Consider the following 21863-nt stretch of genomic DNA (forward strand, 5'->3'; position numbering starts at 1 on the left):
CTGGCCCCTGAGGTGATGGAGGACCCATTGCCTGCAGGTGCTCCACTCTCAGCCCCGTCAGGGGAAAGTGAGGTTGCCTCTGGGTCCGGTAACCCTCCAGCCTCTCCTGAGCTGCAGAGGCTCAGGGCAGAGAGGCGGAGGGAACTAAGTTCCTGCAGGAGGAGTGCTCGCCTCCAGGCCAGGAGGGGCGAGTCACCTGTGGATCGGAGCCGCCCTATGCCTTGGGGCAGATAAAAGCCAGCCAGCCCCAGTCCCAAGTTGCCGGAGCAACTTTGTAGGTTGCCAGTTCCTGCCTGAACCCTGTCCTCCTCACCTGCCAGTGTTCCTGATCTCACCTGACTCCCTGCCCTGCACCCAGCTTCAGCTTTTACGGACTGCCTCCATATTGCTCCTTCAACCTCAGACTGGACTTGGACATCGCCTTTCGGTTGACCCATGGGACCAGCACAAAGAGCAAGTTTGCAAACTGCTTGGGAATGCAGTTTTTTAACCCGAGAAGGTGGCAGTAAGACAAACGAACAAGCCACTTCTTGATGCACCACAGTCCCTAATAGATCCTCGGCTGTTTATCAGTGTTGGCTCCAAGCTTTGGAGGCTCAATAAAGGCTGGCAATTTGCTGCAAGTGGAGCACTGCTCCATTAACCAGTTTCCATCTGTCTGGTTTCTTACAAGCACTCCAGCTGTCATTGTCCTCTTCCTCCTCTGACTCAGGGTTGCCCTTGTGGAACTCAACAGGGAAGAGCACAGGGACAAAACCAGAAGGACTTTGGCTGCACCTAATGTTTAGCTTTGTGACTTCCTCTCTACCAGTCCCAATGGTCACAAGCTGCCACTGCAATGGCTCCTTTCCTCTTGGCAGCTATTGGTGACATCTGCTCCTGTGCCTCATTGTTATTTGTTCCCACCTGCCTGCTTGGCAGGCAGCTAGCCAATGAGCAAGGAGGCAGAGGCATCTACGCTCCTTCTTCTCACTACTACTATTGTATGGACCAGAGTGAGAGGCTGTGGAGCAGGGAAGCAGGTGGCAATCCTGAAGAAGAGGAGGTCCAGGATGTCTCACGTTGCTAGTGTGTGGGCCATCAACAGAAGGCCAATCATGCCAACTCTTGAGGTCAGGTATTCAGCTTTGAAGACCAACACTGAGATTTCCAGTCATGGATTCTCCACTGTGATGTCTAGAATGGTCTCTAGTGATAGTCCTGGCAAGATACTTCAAAGCCCCCTTTGATGCAAAAACCCAGATGGAGCTCAGAGGCTTCCTTCACAGAAACCACATTGGGGTCTCATTTCACTCTAATGTCTCATACAGAGACCCAGAATCCAGCCCCACATTCTCTCTTTTTGTTTCCAAGGTCCTTCTTTGGTTCTTCTCAAATCAACGCAAGAATTCCTGGAAGAGAAGGACTCAACAGATCTGCCAGGAAATTGAGACGCTGAGTTATTCAAGGAGTTAATGTCTTGTTTGGCCTTTCAGTCAGTTCGCAAGCGAGAAAAGTCAGAGCTGTTATGGATAATTGACTGAACATTTGTTGCCGGTCCATCAGCATTCAGTCCCAATGATGGCTTCAGAAGGACAAGTTGAGTCATAAATCTGAGAGGGAGATCAGCAAGAGGAAAAGTTAATGCTAATGAGAAAGAGTATAGCAGAACCCTAGAAATTAAGAATCAATGAAAAATAGGTCTGAATGTGTCTCATTTTGGTCCCATTTTCATTCAGGCAGTGCTGCAGGCGAGTGTTGTTGCATGCTCTGAGACTGTGGAGCTCTTCTTGACAAACAAAATGGTGGTTGCTATTTTAATTATCTACAGTACCCCACAACACTGTGGGTAAATAAAATAGTGGTAACCACACACACAGAGGGACGAGGGTGGCGCTGTGGGTTAAACCACAGAGCCTAGGACTTGCCAATCAGAAGGTCGGTGTTTCAAATCCCTGCGACGGGGTGAGCTCTCATTGCTCGGTCCCTGCTCCTGCCAACCAAGCAGTTCGAAAGCACGTCGAAGTGCAAGTAGATAAATAGGTACCACTCAGGCAGGAAGGTAAATGGTGTTTCTGTGCGCTGCTCTGGTTCACCAGAAACGGCTTAGTCATGCTGGCCACATGACCTGGAAGCTGTATGCCGGCTCTCTCGGCCAGTAAAGCGAGATGAGTGCCGCAACCCCAGGGTCAGTCAAGACTGGACCTAATGGTCAGGGTTCCCTTTACCTTTATTAACCACACACACACACACACACACACACACACACACACACACCTTTTCACGGGCTCTTGTGGGCTTATCTGTCTATAGCAGCAAAATGCTGAACAGCACCAGGCAGTGGAGAGCTGCTATTTCATTACCCACAATGCCCTAGATTCCACAGCATTGTGGGGGGAAATAAATGACAGTCACCTTACACAACCACGCGCACATATTACAAGGCCCTGAACCTGAAAACCACTAGCCATTTAGTTACCCACAGTGCCTCAATGCCGTGTTGTTCCAGAGCATTGTGGGAAATTAAAACCGCTCCATTGCTAGAAGTTGCCCAAGGGTGGGTGGAGATTAAATGGTGACCCAGGTCATGCATTCTCAGTAGACATTCCTGGTGTTGTCTGCTGGTGCTGTCTGTATGCTGAGGCTAGATGCCTATTTACCAAGAATGACATCTCTAAAAACTCACACAAACAGTTTTAAAAATGCATTCCTCATATCTCTCCGGAAAGCTAAATATAACTAGCAATTCATCAGGGACAGGTACCAGACTATAGTAGACGGGGACAGTTGGAGCATCTCTTTCTTATTCACTAATTGGACCAGAGACAGCCTCATCCTCTGCACCCTCTCATTTTTCAATATACTATTTATTTGCTTGCAGCGGCAAGACAGCTTGGTTTAGCATCCCTGACATGGTCCTTGAGAGTTAATTGGCTTTGAGGACCAAACATTGGAGGCAAAAAAAGGCTTGCTGGGTAAAGTTCAGGGAGCTCGAAGTCTCAACAGTGGAAGCCCCAGATGGATTACCTGCAGCTACAGTCAATATTACTCAGAAATGGCTGGATCTACAGTTTCACAGCTGGCTTGGCTGGAGGATAGGAAACAGGGGAGGTACTGGGTCCAGGCTCACACCTGGATGCAAAGCTATCTGATCTGCACTTCCCAAAATAATACATGAACTGAAGTACGGCTATCCTTTGGCATAGGGACGCGGGTGGCACTGTGGGTTAAACCACAGAGCCTAGGACTTGCCGATCAGAAGGTCGGCGGTTCGAAACCCCACGACGGGGTGAGCTCCCTTTGCTCAGTCCCTGCTCCTGCCAACCTAGCAGTTCGAAAGCACGTCAAAGTGCAAGTAGATAAATAGGTACCTCTCCGGCGGGAAGGTAAACGGCATTTCCGTGCGCTGCTCTGGTTCGCCAGAAGCGGCTTAGTCATGCTGGCCACATGACCCGGAAGCTGTACGCCGGCTCCCTCAGCCAATAAAGCGAGATGAGCGCCGCAACCCCAGAGTCAGCCACGACTGGACCTAATGGTCAGGGGTCCCTTTACCTTTACCTTTATCCTTTGACACTGGTGCATTTCTAAATGTTGTGGTTCAGTTCTCCAACCAGATAAGGTATGCATGTTAGGGGAAGGCATGCATTAAAACATATGAGTGAAAACGATGCTGAAAAATGCATTGTATCGCTTGCAAAAATGTGTACATTATACAAGATCACATATAAGAATGTGTATGATAGGACATTGGTTTTTGCACCTTGTTCTGTTCCTGTTCTACTCATTGTCCCTGCTGGTCCTGCTACAACAGAGATGGGGAACCTTTGGGTGTCTTTGGACTCCAGCTTCCACCAGCCCTAGCCAGGATGGTGTCATGAATGAGCCAGCCCCAAGGGAAGGTTTACAGCCAGCTCCCAGGGAAGCTTTCCAACCAGCTGAAGAAAGCAGCCAGGAACAGAGAGGGTTAACTGCTAGGCAGGATGAGCATTGGCTAGTGCCAACTCCCCCACCCCTTGGAATGCTGGTTGATAAGGGAATGGCTGAGAGCGGGCCAGTACCCAGCCAACGCTCTCAAGAAGTGCAAGCTGGTGCAGAGAAGGGAACAGTTTGTCAGAATGGGAATAGATTGTAGCTGATCCAATCCCTCCTAATAGTCGGCTAAGGAGAGGGCTCAAAACAAAAAAAATTCCTTCCAGTAGCACCTTAAAGACCAACTAAGTCAGTTCTTGGTATGAGCTTTCGTGTGCATGCACACTTCTTCAGATACACTGAAACAGAAGTTTCCAGACCCTTCTATATAGTGAGAAGGTGGGGAGGGGTATTACTCAGAAGGCTGGTGGGAATGGGTGATTGGCAGATAGCTGTGATGAGCCTGTTGACGACTCTTAACGACTGCAATAGGTCTTACAGGAAGAAGCAAGGGGTGAAAAGGTAAAAATGGCTTTGTCATGTATAATGAGATAAGAATCCAAGGTCTTTGTTCAGGCCAGGTTTCTCCATGGTTTTAAGTTTGGTGATAAGTTGTAATTCAGCAGCTTCTCTTTCCAGTCTATTTCTGAAATTCCTTTGTAGTAAAACAGCTACTTTGAGATCTTGTATAGAATGTCCTGGGAGATTGAAGTGTTCTCCTACTGGTTTCTCTGTCTTGTGATTCCTGATGTCCGATTTATGTCCGTTTATTCTTTGGCGTAAGGTCTGGCCTGTTTGTCCAATATAGAGAGCTGAAGGACACTGTTGGCATTTGATGGCATACACAATGTTAGACAATGAGCAATTAAATAGTCCCGAGATGGTATGTGTGATGTTGTTGGGGCCAGTAATGGTGTTGTCCGGGTGTATGTGGCAGCAAAGTTGGCATCTGGGTTTATTGCAGGCTCTGGTGCCAGTGTCCGTGTTAGGTCTGGTTGTAGTATTACTGTGGGTTAGGAGTTGTTTAAGACTGGGTGGCTGTCTGTAGGCAATGAAAGGTCTTCCTCCCAGAGCTTGAGAAAGAGAACTGTCATTGTCCAGGAGAGGTTGTAGATCTCTGATGATGCGTTGTACTGTTTTAACTTGGGAGCTGTATGTGATGACTAGAGGTGTTCTGTTATTTTCTTTTTTGGGTCTGTCTTGCAGCAAGTTCTCTCTGGTTATCAGTCTGGCTCTGTTGATCTGTTGTCTAACTTCATCTGTTGGGTATTTTAGTTCTAAAAAGGTTTGCTGTAGATCTCTTAGGTGAGAGTCTCTGTCTGTAGAATTGGAACAGATGCGGCTGTAACGTAGTGCCTGGCTATATACAATGGACTGTTTGGGATGTTTGGGATGGTAGCTAGAGGCATGTAGATATGTTTGTCGGTCAGTTGGTTTACGGTATAAGGTGGTGTCTATGTGCCCATCCTGTATTTTTATAGTAGTGTCCAAAAAATGTATTTCTTGCATAGATTGATTCATAGTTAGGTTGATTGTGGGGTGAAAATCATTGAATTTCTGGTGGAAGGTGTTCAGGGTCTGTTGACCATGTGTCCAGATGATAAAAATATCGTCAATGTATTGCAGGTACAAGAGAGGTTTGAGTGGGTAGAAGTTTAGGAAACGTTGTTCTAAATCTGCCATGAAGATGTTGGCATACTGTGGGGCCATGCGGGTGCCCATTGCTGTGCCGCTGATCTGAAGGAACAGGTCATCACCGAATTTGAAGTTGTTGTGGGTAAGGACAAATTGGCAGAGTTTGGTGGCAAAGTCCGCTGTGGTTTTATCTGAAATGGTGTTCCTTATAGCTTGTAAACCATCGTTGTGTGGGATGTTGGTATACAGGAGAGGGCTGTTAGACCGGAAACAAAGCAAGAGGCGAAAGTGAGAAAGTTCCATATCTTCTGTAACCAGAAGATGTCTTCAGAAGGGTCATCGTGATTGATGATGCCAGGAGGCTATCTGTTGTTTTGACAATAAATCATCCTTTTTCATTAACTATGCTTACTGTGTGATTAAGCTGGGGACTGGACTCCTGACAGATGGCCAGTGTTTGAGGATTATAGGGGCTGTAGCTTAACCACATCTGGAGGATGGCGGGTTTCTCACCCCTGCCCTTTTCTTGACCACTGTTCTTTGACCTCAGGTTCCCAGGTGTTGCTGGATTTACAGATGTATAATCCCTAATCCTGTGCACAGCCACCTCGATTCAAAAACAATAGGGTTGCCATATTTGAAGAAGTAAAAATCCCGACTTTTTTGAGCTTTTGGGGGGTGATCACCCTGCAAGTCATCCGCTCGCTTGCCCCCCCCCCAAAAAAACTTCAGGATATATGGCAAACCTAGACATTTAGCCCAACATTGAAGTGCAGGTATGCCTAGAGGATTTTGGATACCAAATAAACAGAATCCAGCACTCAAAGATACACTGTAAAAAGGTCACTGTGTACTACAGGGTTCACATCATTGGGAAGATGAGTCAAGAAAAAACAGTATTCAAATGAGTAAATAATGAGAAAGATGTTCATATTTCATTTGCTGTTAAAGAGTTATGTGATTCTGGTTTGGTCAAGTGACCTTTATCAAGCGATGGATTTTTAATCCCTCTTCATCATCTCTGATCCATGGCGAATGAGCATCCTAGAGAGCTCAAAAAGGGGCTGCATCAGGCAGCATCCAGCAACCAATTAAGCTAATGATTCAGAGGAAGTGTGAGGCTGAAAAGGGTAGGGTGCTGAGTTTGCAAGAAGCCCTTAATTGGGGACTTTTTCACAGCAGGCTGTGGCAAGGCGCGGAACGAAGATGCAAAGATGAAATTTCAAGTAATGGAAAATATGAACTGCAGATCAGTCCTGTGGTTGGAAATCTTATGGATCTGAGCCCTGCTCCTCATCTACCAGTAGAAGCTCAAATCTCTCTCTCTCTCTCTCTCTCTCTCTCTCTCTCTCACACACACACACACACACACACACACACACACACCAGTTTGGGAGGGAGGTGGGAATGGTTTCTTTTTTAATAAAAAAATTATTTGTACAAGCCACAATCAATATGCAGCAATCCCAGACCCCCAGAAATAAGCAAATATTTAAGATTTAAATATTAAAAATATAAGCAAATTTAATCACATTTTACTTCATTTCAGGTTGTAATGAAAAGTATCATTCCATAAGTTGCCATGGCTCTCTGGAGGCCCATAACCATGTTTCTATCGATGTTGCATATGTAATGAAACTATGCAAGGTGGATTGAAAAGTTTGACCCGCATTAAAGAAGATGGAATTCTGTCGGGAAAGCTAAGTAATTGGAAATTAAGAATACAGTGGTACCTCGGGTTAAGTACTTAATTCGTTCTGGAGGTCTGTTCTTAACCTGAAACTGTTCTTAACCCGAAGCACCACTTTAGCTAATGGGGCCTCCCACTGCCCCGCGCCACTGCTGTACGATTTCTGTTCTCATCCCGAAGCAAAGTTCTTAACCCAAGGTACTATTTCTGGAGTCTTATGGTGGCATAAGTTTTCTTTTAAGAATTTATGGATTTATGGACGTATGTATGTTCTTCCTTTTTTATTATTTTCCTATTTATTTATTTTTAAAATGGTGAGTTCTTTGTTAGTAAGAAATGGAACAATATGTAAAATGTAAGAAAACTAATAAAAAGCATTGGGGAGGAAAAATTTGACAATCCCAGATATGGTTTCTCAGTGTGTTCATTAATATTAAGCCCCAGAGTTGTGAGATCCTTCTGTGCCTGCTTGCACCCTCTCACAATCTATTCTGGAACACTGGGGGGGGGGGACTCCCACCCCACTAGCCACTTGCAACATATCAAAATAAGATAATTCACTGTAGCATTTTGCATCCGTGAAACCGCCATCCAAATGATATTTTAACAATATTATGACAGCAACAGATAAACGGCGCCAGCGGGTATCGCCAGCCGTGGTGATAGCTCAGTGGATCCTTTCCCACCCTATATCCGGCGATATTGCACCCAGACGGCCCTTTCCGGATGTATTTGGGTAGATCTGCCAGCCCCTCTCTTTCCAGAAACGAAACACCATTTGTGAATTCTGAATCAGACGCTGCCGTTTGAACAAAGACATCTCAGCAGGGTGATGTAACTGGCATCCCAGGGAGGCGAAGGCGGGTGGGTGGAGACAACTGTTTCGATGAGAAACTTGTCAAAGCAGTTATAAATTTTCTCAGGTGGGAGAAGAGACAAGAGGTGGTGGATGGATTGACTGACTGGCACTTCCCTCCCCAGCTGGCGCCATTAATGGCAGCAGTGGGTAGAGACAGATGAGATCCTGGGGGAGGGGAAGGAGGCTGAAACAAGCAGGAAGGTACTCACAGGTGTCACAGAATCGTAGAATTGGAAGGGATCTCAAGGGTCATCTAGTCCCAGTGCTGTATTTACGTATAAGCTAAACAAGCTATAGCTTAGGGCCCCACTCTCTTGGGCCCCCCAAAAAAATTAAAGGGAAAAAAAACCACTGGATGTACATTTCCAAAATATAAGATAAAAAAGAAATAAAATAAAACCTACATACAGCAACAGTGTTTTGTGTTGCGTAGGCTCCTATGAGGTAAGTCATGGGCCCAGCCTGCTAGCCTGCTCCCTAAAATATCGCTGCTCATTTCTATATACAGTGGTACCTGGGATTACAGACGCTTCAGGTTACAGATGCTTCAGGTTACAGACTCCGCTAACCCAGAAATAGTATCTCGGGTTAAGAACTTTGCTTCAGGAAGACAACAGAAGTCGTGCGCCAGAGGCCCCATTAGCTATAGTGGTACTTCAGGTTAAGAACGGTTTCAGGTTAAGAACAGACCTCCAGAACGAATTAAGTCCTTAACCGGAGGTACCACTGTATAGGGTGCCTACATTCTGCATGGACTGTTATGTGCAAACGGCTTTAGGTCCATAAGTTACCAGATAGCATATATTCAACACAAAAAACAGCGACAATTTGTTGTTGACAAAGGACAGCTGGACACATAAAGGGCCCATTACCTTCAGTAGCTTAGGGCCTCATCAAACCTAACTCCGGCCCTGTCTAGTCCTGTGCAGGTATCTCATCTAACAGACGGCCATCCAAATCTCTGTCCAATGATGACATGGAAAAGGCCCAGTCTAGTCTAACCGGCCACGAGAATGTAAGTAGAAACTGCTGGGACAGGATAGTCCACTATCCTGCTCTCACAGGGACCACCTAGATGCCTGTGGGGAATCAGCAAGCAGAATTAAAGAACAGGTGCCCTCTCCTCTTCTGTGGTTTCCAGCATCTGGTATTCAGAAGCATTGCTGCCTCCAACCAGAGAGGTGTGGCAGGGGGTACATTCATCCCCTGGACATAAGGTTCCCTAGGCATGCGGGTGGCACTGTGGTCTAAACCACTGAGGCTCTTGGGCTTGCTGATTGGAAGGTCGGCGGTTCAAATCCCTGTGACGGAGTGAGCTCCTGTTGCTCTGTCTCAGCTCCTGCCAACCTAGCAGTTCGAAAGCAAGCCAGTGCAAGTAGATAAATAGGTACCACTGCAGTGGGAAGGTAAACGGCATTTCCATGTGCTCTGGTTTCCGTCACAGTGTTTCGTTGCACCAGAAGCGGTTTAGTCCTACTGGCCATGTAGCACCCTGCTTGTGGTTAACATTTAGCTGGAATGAAATATTCAACGCAGCAATAGAGAAATTAAAATAATAATTTATTTGTCAGACAAATAAATGAGAGACACAGTGGTATATGGTTACCAAAGCTCTGCCCACTCCAGCCCTGATGGTCAGCACTTATATTTCCTCAGCCCAGCCCCCTTGCTCCTCCTTTGGCTGCCTCTATCCAATCAGCCTGGTTGAAATTCCTATTGGCTGTTTGCTAGAACCAATCATAAAAGATACACCCATTTCCTATTACCTTTTATGGGAGACAAAGAGCTATATTTCCTTCTATCTATAAATGGCAAACAAGTAGCCATATATCTTACATTTGCCTCAACAAGGCACCTTAATTACCAGAACACCTTTTGCCCTTATTACCCTATTGCCCTATTGTCCTATTCACTCCAAAACAGATGGCTAAAACAGATGGCTCATTCTGTCTTAAACAGATCTTGGGTTCACATTCTCACACACCATCAATGAAATAAGAATCTAACATAAGAATCTAACATTTCTTACTTTCTAAATCCTTTGCATAATTACATTTAAGCCAATATATTTCATACATAACATATATAGATTTTTAGAAGCAAAGGCCTTTTCAAAGTAAAAAGGAACTTAGTAAAAACACTTTCCAAAAGCAACCCCTTAAATTTACAACCTCCTTTCAAGCCAGCTGCTGTTTCTATTAGCTCTTGCCCTTTAACCTTAGGAAAATGTGGCTGAAGCCTAATAGGAGGCACATGGCATTATTTTCTGTTAATAAATCCTACTATTTACTAACTCTTAATTAGTGTTTTTGTAGCTTGATTGTATTCTGTAATATGTGGGGTCAGTGTAACCTTTTTGCTCCCAGCCTATAATTCCCTTTTACAACTTTGAGAATTTTGGCTCCTGCTATAAATCAGGGGGGCCCTTGTCCAGGAGGGTAAACATCTGCCAAAGTCTTTAGCCAGCTGGTCTTCTGTTTGGCATAAAAACACACAAGCATCTGCAAATATATTTTTTAAGCTCATTTTAAAATACAAGTCTTGATCAGATGTCTGTGGACAAACGCCGGCTCCCTCGGCCTGAAAGCAATATGAGTGCCGCAACCCCGTAGTTGTCTTTGGCTGGACTTAACCATCCAGGGGTCCTTTACCTTTACCTTTTACCTATGGCTCCCCACCCCCTTCTGTGTAACAGCTTTTCAGCTGTTTAAAGAGTGCTATCCTGGCTTCTTTTAATCTTCTCTTTCCCAATCCTCTAGGGACTTGGTGCACCCTTTCATAACTACATGCAGCCCCAGTAGACAGGGACACTTTGTCTGGGTGAAACCAGACCAAAAATCAAAAGACTTGCTCATCCCTACCGATAGATGAGATCGCCCTGCTGACATCTCCCTTCTTCACATCTCCTTCAAAGTACTCAAGGCACACACTGTGGATGGTTGTGAAAAAAACTCTTTGAACTAATGATCCCAGGCTGTGATCTCTTGAGATTCCATGCATCTGTTGTCTAACAGAGCTGAGCTGTAATGTTTGCCCAACACGCTTTGATACATTCAGCCACGTCAAGCACATTCCCTTTTCTTCTCTCCACTCTAATGATGATAATGAGAGGAGATAATGATGGCGCTCACTTAGCAGCGAAGGAGCTGAGCAGCTTGCAAAGCGAGCGAGGAGAGGCTTGCCCCCAAATCGAACACCTTCCCAAGCGAAGGAAAAATAAGCACCAGGTGAAAATGAGGGCAGGAGGGGTAGGATTGCCCAAAGCAGGGCATTTTCAGAGCTTGGACGCATTCGGATTCAGAGCCTCACATGTGCTGCAGTGTGCGCACTGGGGTTGCATGTGCCCAGGTTCTCAAACACCTTGATATTCAAACAACTTGGAACCCAAACACTGCAAACACGGAAGTAAGTGTTTTTTCGGAAGCCGAATGTGCTCCATTTTGAGTGTTATGCTTCCAGTTTGAGTGCCCCGCTTCCATTTTGAGTGTTACGCTTCTGTTTTGAGTGTTACGATGAGGTCCGTCTGTTGTTGCTATTCATTTTGCATTTTTGTTTTTGTCACTTTTTCGTGTGTTTTTTTTGTGACTGTGTGGAACCCAGTTCAGCTACTGATTGATTGATTGATTGATTGATGGTGTGACTGCTGTATATTGTTTATTGCTTTCATTTTATGGATCAATGGTCTCGTTAGATAGTAAATTAATGTTAAATTGCTGTTTCAGGGGTTATTTTTAAAAGTCTGGAATGGATTAATCCATGCTGAATTATTTTCTATGGGAAAGTGTGCCTTGGTTTTGGAAGGCTTTGGTTTTTGAACAGACTTCTGGAGCAAATTAAGTTTCAGAACTTTGGTACCACTGTACTTCATTATGAGAGATGCAAAAATAATTCACATGTGGATCTTCTCCAGGTAACAATAAGGTCCAGAGAGCCATTCCAAGTGGCAGAGTTCCATGTGCTCAGAACCAGTCCTTGGACTTGAGGTCAGGGGTGATATCACAGGTGTCTGGAGGGAGCCAGAGTGTGACAGCAATAATTCACACTGTGTGAGAGAACTTAATGCATTTTTAGAAGAAACCGCCTTGTAAACCGCCCTGAGATCTTCAGGTGATGGGTGGTACATAAATTCAATAAATAAATAAGAAACAGGATCTGCTCCGGAGTGCCAGGCTTAATGAGGACAGCAACTCTTCTTCGGTAGGTCTTGCCCCTATGAGGCCTTCCCACAGCTGCCTAAGTCTCCTCTCCTGAGTCTTCCCAAACAATCAGATACTATGCCAGAGTATCTGCCTTTGCACCTCCCACTTCATACCTCTCAAGGTCCTGGGAGACCAGGGGGGAGAGGAGCTTGTCGCAACAGGAGGGAGAGACACCTGTGATTCTTAACCAGCCTGACTCATCTCTGCCTCTTGGTCTCCTTCCTCTCCTGATTCTGATTCCAAGTGTCCTTATTTTCCAGGGACATCCCTGATTTAGAGAAGCTGTCCCGGTTTCTGCTTTGATCCTGCAATGTCCCACTTTTCCTTAGTATGTCCCTATTTTCATTGGAGAAATATTGGAGGGTATGGAGTCATCTGACCCCTGAGGTGTCTGAAGGCAATCCTGTATAGAGAAGTTCTTTTTAATGTTTAATATTTTGTTATGTCTTTATACATACTGGAAGCTGCCCAGACTGGTTGGGGCAACCCAATAAGATGTGTGGTATATAAATAGTAAAATTATCATGGAACGGGAAATCCCTATTTTCATTGGAGAAATGTTGGAGGGTGTGGTTTCCTCCTCCCTCAGTTCCTTCCCATGCAATCTGAGACTCCTTCGTCTTGCTTATCTCTGCTCCTCCCTCTTCACACCTCTTCTGATCCTGGGAGACCAAGGAGGAGGGGAGTGATCGCAGCAGGATGGGAGACAGCCTGACTTCCTCACTAGCATGACTCACTGCTGTCTCTTGGGGCCCTTCCTCTCCAGCCTCCTCTTCTGCCTCTGAGTCTGGACTTCTCTCTGCCACAGCCTCTTCCTGCTCACTAAACCTTGTTACCTCTTCAGTTTCCAGCACCTCCACCCCTCAGTCTTCTCCCTCTTCTCCCCCTGAGCATTCATCACTGTCTCGCCACCAATCCCCAGGCTCTGAACCTTCTTCCCTTGGGGGCTCCCCAGCTGGCGCCTCCCACCATTCCTCTGTGTCCAGCCAGTTCATGACATCAGGACAAGAGTCTTGGCCTATTGCTGTTCCCCACTGAATTCCCAACAAATTTTGAGCGTCCAATACCAAGAGCAAAATGAGAGCCCTGCTAGACCAGGTCATTGACCTGTCTAGTCCAGCATCCTGTTCTCACAGTGGCTGGCCAGTTGCCTGTAGGAATGCCTGTGCAAGCACAACAATTCTCCCCTCCTGTGGTTTCCAGCAACTGGTATTTAGAAGAATTGCAGCCTCCACTGTGGAGGCTGAGCATAGTCATCACCTGCCTGCATTACATGGGAGCAATGCTATATTTCTCCATGTGGGCAAAGGTAATTACCCACTGCACATCAGATGTGTGCTGCTAGCACAACCACTCATATTCTGTATGGTCAACTACTTAACCACCTATCCATCACTTATCCCTCCCATCTAGCAGCAATCAATAGGAGGAGGAGCTATCCCCCTGCTGCCTGTATACCTGAAGGAGCATCATTCAGCCTGGACACTGAGGTCCAGCTCCAAGGGCCTTCTGGCAGTTCCCTCCCTGCGAGAAGTGCTAACTGTGAGAAGTGTGGAATGCCCTCCCAGCAGATGTTAAGGCAATAAGCAACTATTTTACTTTTAAAAGACAACTCAAGACAGCCCTGTTTAGGGGAGTTTTTAATGTCTGATGCTGTATTGTTTTTAATATTCAGTTGGAAGCTGCCCAGAGTGGCTGGGGAAACCCAGCAAGATGGGCAGGGTATAAATAAATTATTATTATTATTATTATTATTATTATTATTATTATTATTATTACCTGTCACCAACAGGGTCATTTATATAATGACTATAAGATAGGTAATAACATACACTTTTTTGTTAAAGCTATGGTTTTCCTAGTAGTGATGTATGGAAGTGAGAGCCCAGGGGCGCCGACTTATAAAAAATATTGGGGGGGCCCATACTGGGGTCCTGCCCCGGGAAGTTTTATAAGATCCGCTCCCGGCCCGTTGCTGCTGCTGCCGCCCGCCTCGTGGCCCCCTCGCCAGCTGAGGGAGGGAGAGAGACCGAGAAGGAGAGAGATGCGTGGTGGGCAAGGCAAGTGCCCGCCGCGCCTCGCCTCCCACCGCCCCTCGTGCCGGCCGCCCCCTCCCCTCCCTTCCCCGCGCGCGCGCGCTCGCTCGCCCTCCTCACCCCAGCTCTTGGCCGTTCGCCCCAGGAACTCGCCGCTGTTGGGGTTGTAGATGAACCTCCGCCACTCGGCCATAGACTGGCTGAAGGGCTTCTCCTCCTCCTTGGCCATAGAGAGAGAGAGAGAGAGAGAGAGAGAGAGAGAGAGGCTGGAAAGAGAGAGGGAGCTCGGCGGTTCGCGGGCGGCGGTTTTTCCCCTGCCGAAACAACAGCGGCTCCTCAGAACCGCTAAGTAACTCTCCCTCAGGCGCCCGGCGGGAGAGCAGAAGAGAGGAAAAGGAAAGAGGGGCTGGGCCAGTCGCACGCACCGAGCAAAACTACTCGCGCCGCCACTTTTACTACCGTAATAATTATTTGTTTTAACTTATTACTGAATGTATTTTAAAAGGTAACTATCATCAAACAAGGAAAATAAAAAATACCAACATAATTTTGTGATTTTACAAAGCATAATATAACTACCGTATTTTTCGCTCTATAACACGCACCTGACCATAACACGCACATCGTTTTTAGAGGAGGAAAACAAGGGAAAAAAACATTCTGAATGAAACAGTGGATGTATCATTTTTGTGCTTCATGCTGTGGCCACAGACATGTGATCTGATGGTGAATTTGGGGTGACCAAATGCAAAAATCCTGAGGATCCATGTGGATCCATGTTTTGTAACCACGTTTTTGCACCATTGCAGCCCCAGGCAACAGTGGGTGCGTGATTTTGGGGGGGCAGGCTGTAGCCATGGACATGCTATGTGCTCTGATGGTGAATTTGGGCTGACCCAATGCAAAGATCCTGAGGATCCATGTGGATCCATGTTTTGTAACCACGTTTTTGCACCATTGCAGCCCCAGGCAACAGTGGGTGCGTGATTTTTTGGGGGCAGGCTGTAGCCATGGACATGCTATGTGCTCTGATGGTGAATTTGGGCTGACCCAATGCAAAGATCCTGAGGATCCATGTGGATCCATGTTTTGTAACCACGTTTTTGCACCACTGCAGCCCCAGGCAACAGTGGGTGCGTGATTTTTTGGGGGCAGGCTGTAGCCATGGACATGCTATGTGCTCTGATGGTGAATTTGGGCTGACCCAATGCAAAGATCCTGAGGATCCATGTGGATCCATGTTTTGTAACCACGTTTTTGCACCATTGCAGCCCCAGGGAACAGTGGGTGCGTGATTTTGGGGGGGCAGGCTGTAGCCATGGACATGCTATGTGCTCTGATGGTGAATTTGGGCTGACCCAATGCAAAGATTCTGAGGATCCATGTGGATCCATGCTTTTTAACCACGTTTTTGCACCATTGCAGCCCCAGGGAACAGTGGGTGCGTGATTTTGGGGGGGCAGGCTGTAGCCATGGACATGCTATGTGATCTGATGGTGAATTTGGGCTGACCCAATGCAAAGATCCTGAGGATCCATGTGGATCCATGCTTTGTAACCACATTTTAAGTGGGGAGGGAAGGAAAAACACAGAAGGGACACGGAGCAGGAGAGGTGTGTGCAGAGAAGCAGCTGGCTAAGAATGCAGGAGAGGGGTATAACAGGAGGAGGGAGGAAAGGAAGGCAAAAGTTTTCCCTCACCTACCCACCCAAGTCAGCCAGCTCGCGCGCTCTCTCTCGCTCTCTCTCTCTCTCCCTCCTGCACGGAGCACAGAGACACACTCTGCTTTCCCTCTGCCTGGAGGGGAGAGGCTTTCCCTGCTCTTTGTTCCGTTTGAGCAAACACAGCAAGGAAACAGAGCAGGGTGGGCAGTAAGACCCTGAGGCAGAATGCCGGAAAAATACGGTAATAATTTTCTTAAATTATTGGGGGGGCGGAGCCCCCCCAAACGAATTTTTGAGGGGGCTCGGGCCCCCTCAGGCCCCATGGAGTCGGCGCCTATGTGAGAGCCTGAACATAAAGAAGGCTGATCGCTGGAGAATTGATGCTTTTGAATTAGGGTGCTGGAGGAGACTCTTGAGAGTCCCATGGACTGCAAGAAGATCAAATCTATCCATTCTGAAGGAAATTAGCCCTGAGTGCTCACTGGAAGGACAGATCCTGAAGCTACGGCTCCAATACTTTGGCCACCTCATGAGAAGAGAAGACTCCCTGGAAAAGACCCTGATGTTGGGAAAGATGGAGGGCACAAGGAGAAGGGGACGACAGAGGACGAGATGGTAGGACAGTGTTCTCGAAGCTAGCAGCATGAGTTTGACCAAACTGCGAGAGGCAGTGGAAGTCAGGAGTGCCTGGCGTGTTCTGGTCCATGGGGTCACGAAGAGTCGGACACGACTAAACAACTAAATGACTAAGCAACAACAAACATACATTTAGAACAACGAGTTTGATCCACACTGCAGCCACATTCACATGATACATTTCAAGCAGTGTGATACCACTTTAAACAGCCACAGCTTCCCCCAAAGAATTATGGGGACTATAATTAGTTAAGGGTGTTCAGAGTTGTTAGATGATCCCCTATTCCCCTCCCATTTCTATGATTCCCAGATTTCCTAGGAAGAGGGATTGATTGTTAAACCACTCCAGGAACTGTAGTTCTGTGCAGGGATTAGGGGTCTCTCAGAAACTCTCAGCACTCTTAGCAAACTACAGTTTGCAGAATTCTGTGGGAGAAGCCAGGACGGATGAATGTGGTTATTGCAGATAGTAATCTTGTGTGGCTTGAAGCAATTGGATGCACAAATGCTGACTCCTCTTGAAATAAAAATGATTCAGACCCATAAATGTGATTCAGAGCCTGACTAACCAGAACTTATTCAAAACAGGTACAAAAACAAAACAGCGATACATCGAAATAGTTCCATAAGACATATGCTTATCAAAGCATACGCTCAGCATCTAGAATCAAAGGCATCTCTCTCCTTATAGCCTCCACCAGTCTGCATTCCAGCCTGAGGCTGTTTCTCCTAGAGAAAGATCATTAGCACATCCTTCTCTGACTGTGCCTGGGAACAAAAGATAAAGGCAACTCCCTTCAAAAAGGTGATTTGCAATTGAATATCTTAAATCACGTGACCTAAGGTTAAACACTCAGGTGAAAGAGCAGAGAACATCAACAGTTAAGTATTAACCTGCTAAACACCCAGTGAGATTTGGTATTCCACAATGGAATCTTCCAGTGTCAAAACCCTTCAGCAATATACATATATTCTCTATTTCAGAGAGCAATTCAGCAATTATACTTAACACTGGTATGGTACTGCTTTAAATGTATAGTGCAGATAGGGCCTGAGTCTTGGTTAGGGTAGGGTTGCAATAGGTCGATTAATCTGTTTCTAGTCTGTGCCATCTCGAGCCAGTCAGTTTTGCAAAATTTGGAGACGTGCAGAATCTTACATTCAAATCCCTGCATTGATGCAGGAGGTGCAAATTAGGTTCATCTAAAAATGTAGATGGCAAGTTCTTAAAGAAATGGGAGTACCTGATCACCTCATCTGTCTCCTGAGAAATCTCTATGTGGGACAAGAAGCTACAGTTAGAACCAGATAGGGAACAACTGATTGGTTCAAAATTGGGAAAGGAGTAGGACAAGGCTGTATATTGTCTCCCTGCTTATTTAACTTATATGCAGAATTCATCTTGCGAAAGGCTGGGCTGGATGAATCCCAAGCCAGAATTAAGATCGCCAGAAGAAATATAAACAACCTCAGATATGCAGATGACACAACCTTGATGGCAGAAAGTGAGGAGGAATGAAAGAACTTTTTAATGAGGGTGAAAGAGGAGAGCAAAATATGGTTTGAAGCTCAGCATCAAAAAAACTAAGATCATGGCCACTGGTCCCATCGCCTCCTGGCAAATAGAAGGAGAAGAAATGGAGGCCGTGAGAGATTTTACTTTCTTGGGCTCCATGATCACTGCAGATGGTGACAGCAGTCACAAAATTAAAAGACGCCTGCTTCTTGGGAGAACGCAATGACAAACCTAGACAGCATCTTAAAAAGCAGAGACATCACCTTGCCAACAAAGGTCCGTATAGTAAAAGCTATGGTTTTCCCAGTAGTGATGTATGGAAGGGAGAGCTGGACCATAAAGAAGGCTGATCGCTGGAGAATTGATGCTTTTGAATTATGGTGCTGGAGGAGACTTTTGAGAGTCCCATGGACTGCAAGAAGATCAAACCTACCCATTCTTAAGGAAATTAGCCCTGAGTGCTCACTGGAAGGACAGGTCCTGAAGCTGAGGCTCCAATACTTTGGCCACCTCATGAGAAGAGAAGACTCCCTAGAAAAGACCCTGATGTTGGGAAAGATGGAGGGCACAAGGAGAAGGGGACAACAGAGGACGAGATGGTGGGGCAGTGTTCTCAAAGCTACAAACATGAGTCTGACCAAACTGTGTGAGGCAGTGGAAGACAGGAGTGCCTGGCGTGCTGTGGTCCATGGGGTCATGAAGAGTCTAAACAACAACAAAAAATGTAGACATTTCTCCTCCATCTTCCCGTAGAGCGGATCTGTTGAAATGCATGGGACCTAAGTTAATTGTGACTCGCTTATGGTTTCAATGAGTCTGCTCTAAGCATGACTAATTCAGATAACGTTAAGCACCTCCAAGTCCTTCCAGCCATCAGCAGTGGGTCCTTCAGGGCATCTTTATTCACAAGCACAAACACGTGCCCTTTATTCTCCTGTAATTTAAAGATCAGTGTAAAAACGATGCTTTGAAAAACAAGAAAGTACCAGCCATTTCAGCATTAACGAGAGAACAAAGAGAGAAACAGCAGGGCTATCTCTTAGCAGATTTCGATATAAAAACCAGTGCAAACAAACTTCAAAGTGCTTTCAGTTTCATGCGTGCAATTCTCCCGCTCTCCCAAGGAGATGCACACACACTCCAAAAACCCATTTCGTCTTCCACCTCTGTGAAGCTCTCTATTTATTTTCGAGACGTCCTTGTCATTTTCACGGGCCGCATGTGACACAGGGAAGCCAATTTTCCTCTCTTCTTCCCGACGTCAGTGGAAGCCGTCGGCTCCCTTTCTCTAAGTGGTGATAAAAGAGAAACTTGGGTTAATACCCTGCCATTATACTGATGCTGAAATATGAGTGCATCTCCTTTCCACCTAAATGAAACATTGAGTTGCCACTTGGGTTTTGTTGTTGTTGCATCAATTTATGTATAGGTTGGGGGGGGGGGTTGCCCCTCCAGCAGATATCATGCACATGCAGCCCACTACCAAAATCAGCACAATCACTTTTGCAACTTCTGTTATTTGTCCCCACAAAACACTTCATCACAGTTTCTTCCTATCTATTCAAAGGCCCTCTGCTGCAGAATACCAAACATAACAATTCACTGATAAATGTATCTATGTACTGGCTCACTGGGAAAACTTCAGAAATTCATATAGACATGTGAGCTCAGCTACTCAGCAGCCCCTCTGCCCGAGTGATAATTCCTGGCATCCTGATACCTGAGTGCCAGACAGGTAACCATTGCAGAAATAACAAACCCAGATGAAGACAAAAGGGTGTGATTGACTTGGCTGGGAAACAGGGAAATTTAAATATCTATTTTGTTACACTTGATGGGTATTTGGTGGAGGGCAAGAAGAACCATGGGGCAGGGTCCAGGATGCTCAGATTACTGCCACCAGACCTCCCCTTTCATGATGTAACCATGATGTATTAGTGATGTAGTTTGGGGGGTGTAACATGGGGATTATGGGATGTGGGTGGCGCTGTGGGTTAAACCACAAAGCCTAGGACTTGCCGATCAGAAGGTCGGTGGTTCGAATCCCTGCCACGGGGTGAGCTCCCATTGCTCGGTCCCTGCCCCTGCCAACCTAGCAGTTCGAAAGCACGTCAAAGTGCAAGTAGATAAATAGGTACTGCTCCAGTGGGAAGGTAAACAGCATTTCCGTGCTCTGCTCTAGTTTGTCAAAAGCAGCTTAGTCATGCTGGTCACATGACCCAGAAGCTGTCTGCGGACAAACGCCAGCTCCCTCAGCCAATAAAGCGAGATGAAGCCCAGAGTCGGTCACGACTGGACCTAATGGTCAGGGGTCCCCTTTACCCCTTACATGGGGATTAGCAGCTAACAAAAGTTTGGGGGCTCTTTTGTTTGGGGCTTCCATCTTGTTCCACCTTGTGGCAGGTGGGAGTCCTGTCACAACAGTCTTCAATAAAGACCAAACCTACTGGCTGCTGTTTTGCGCTGGTATTCCTGGCTGGTGTCCAAGGGAGCCCTCAGATTTCTCTGTTAACATTGTCTCGGCTTCTCCTACACTTCCATCCTTGTGCTAACAAGACTCTTGCCGCTGTTGTAGCATACATAAATAAATTCTTTATTTTTCTTGGCAGGTCTTGTCCTAAAATCCCTAACAAAAATGCTTCTGGTTTTTTTACACACTGTTTCTTCTTTTAAATTGCTTTTTTAAAAAAATTGTGTGTGTTTTAACTGTTTTCAGCTGTGTTGGGGGAGGGGGTTATTGGGCTACTGGTTTTTTTTTTTTTTGTTAAGTATTTTGTGGTTTTATATTCTGATTTTATTCTGTAAACCGCCCTGAGACCTGTGGGTATCAGGCAGAATATAAATAGAAAAAGAAGAAGAAGAAGAAGAAGAAGAAGAAGAAGAAGAAGAAGAAGAAGAAGAAGAAGAAGTAGTTGCTAATTTTCTATTGTTTGAATCCATCATCATCATTTACTGTGGGAACAGGCTGTTGGACTAGATGGGCCTTTGGTTTGATCCAGCAGCAAGGCCTGTCCTATGTTCTTCTTCTGTTCAGGGCTGACAGAGCCATTCTTTTACTTTGGCAAGGAAATCGACAATTGTTCTGAGTGCCTCTCCCTCTGTTTGTTTTCCAAACGCACTGAGCAATAGCCGAGGAAAAAACAACAACAAAATTTCTTTCACCTCTTGCACAGCTATCTTTTCTGATCTCCCTTTCTCTCTCTCTCTCTGGCTCCGATCTGAGAATTTGGAAGGGAACAAAAAAGAAAAGCCAAAACCTTCCGCAGTCAAGCAGAGTGAAATAGCTCTAATAAATAAAAATTGCTGCTTGTTTGTGTTTGGCTGTTCATCTCATGCATACGAAATAGAATTCGGAAGGGAAGCATTGGCCCTGCATCGTAAAAAGAAGAGAGGGGAGGAGGCCGGATGAAAGGAAAGGAATTCTATGTGGATTATTGTATAAGGATGAAACTATGATCTGTAAATATAAAACTGGAAAAAAATATCCATGAACAATACAGTGGTACCTCGGGTTACATACGCTTCAGGTTACAGATGCTTCAGGTTACAGACTCTGCTAACCAAGAAATAGTACCTCAGGTTAAGAATTTTACCTCAGGATGAGAACAGAAATTGTGCAGCGGCAGCGGGAGGCCCCATTAGCTAAAGTGGTACCTCAGGTTAAGAACAGTTTCAGGTTAAGAACGGACCTCCAGAACGAATTAAGTTCTTAACCCGAGGTACCACTGTAATAATAATAA

Source organism: Podarcis gaigeae (assembly GCF_964106915.1).
Source record: "Podarcis gaigeae genome assembly, chromosome: 12".
Taxonomy (NCBI): Eukaryota; Metazoa; Chordata; class Lepidosauria; order Squamata; family Lacertidae; genus Podarcis; species Podarcis gaigeae.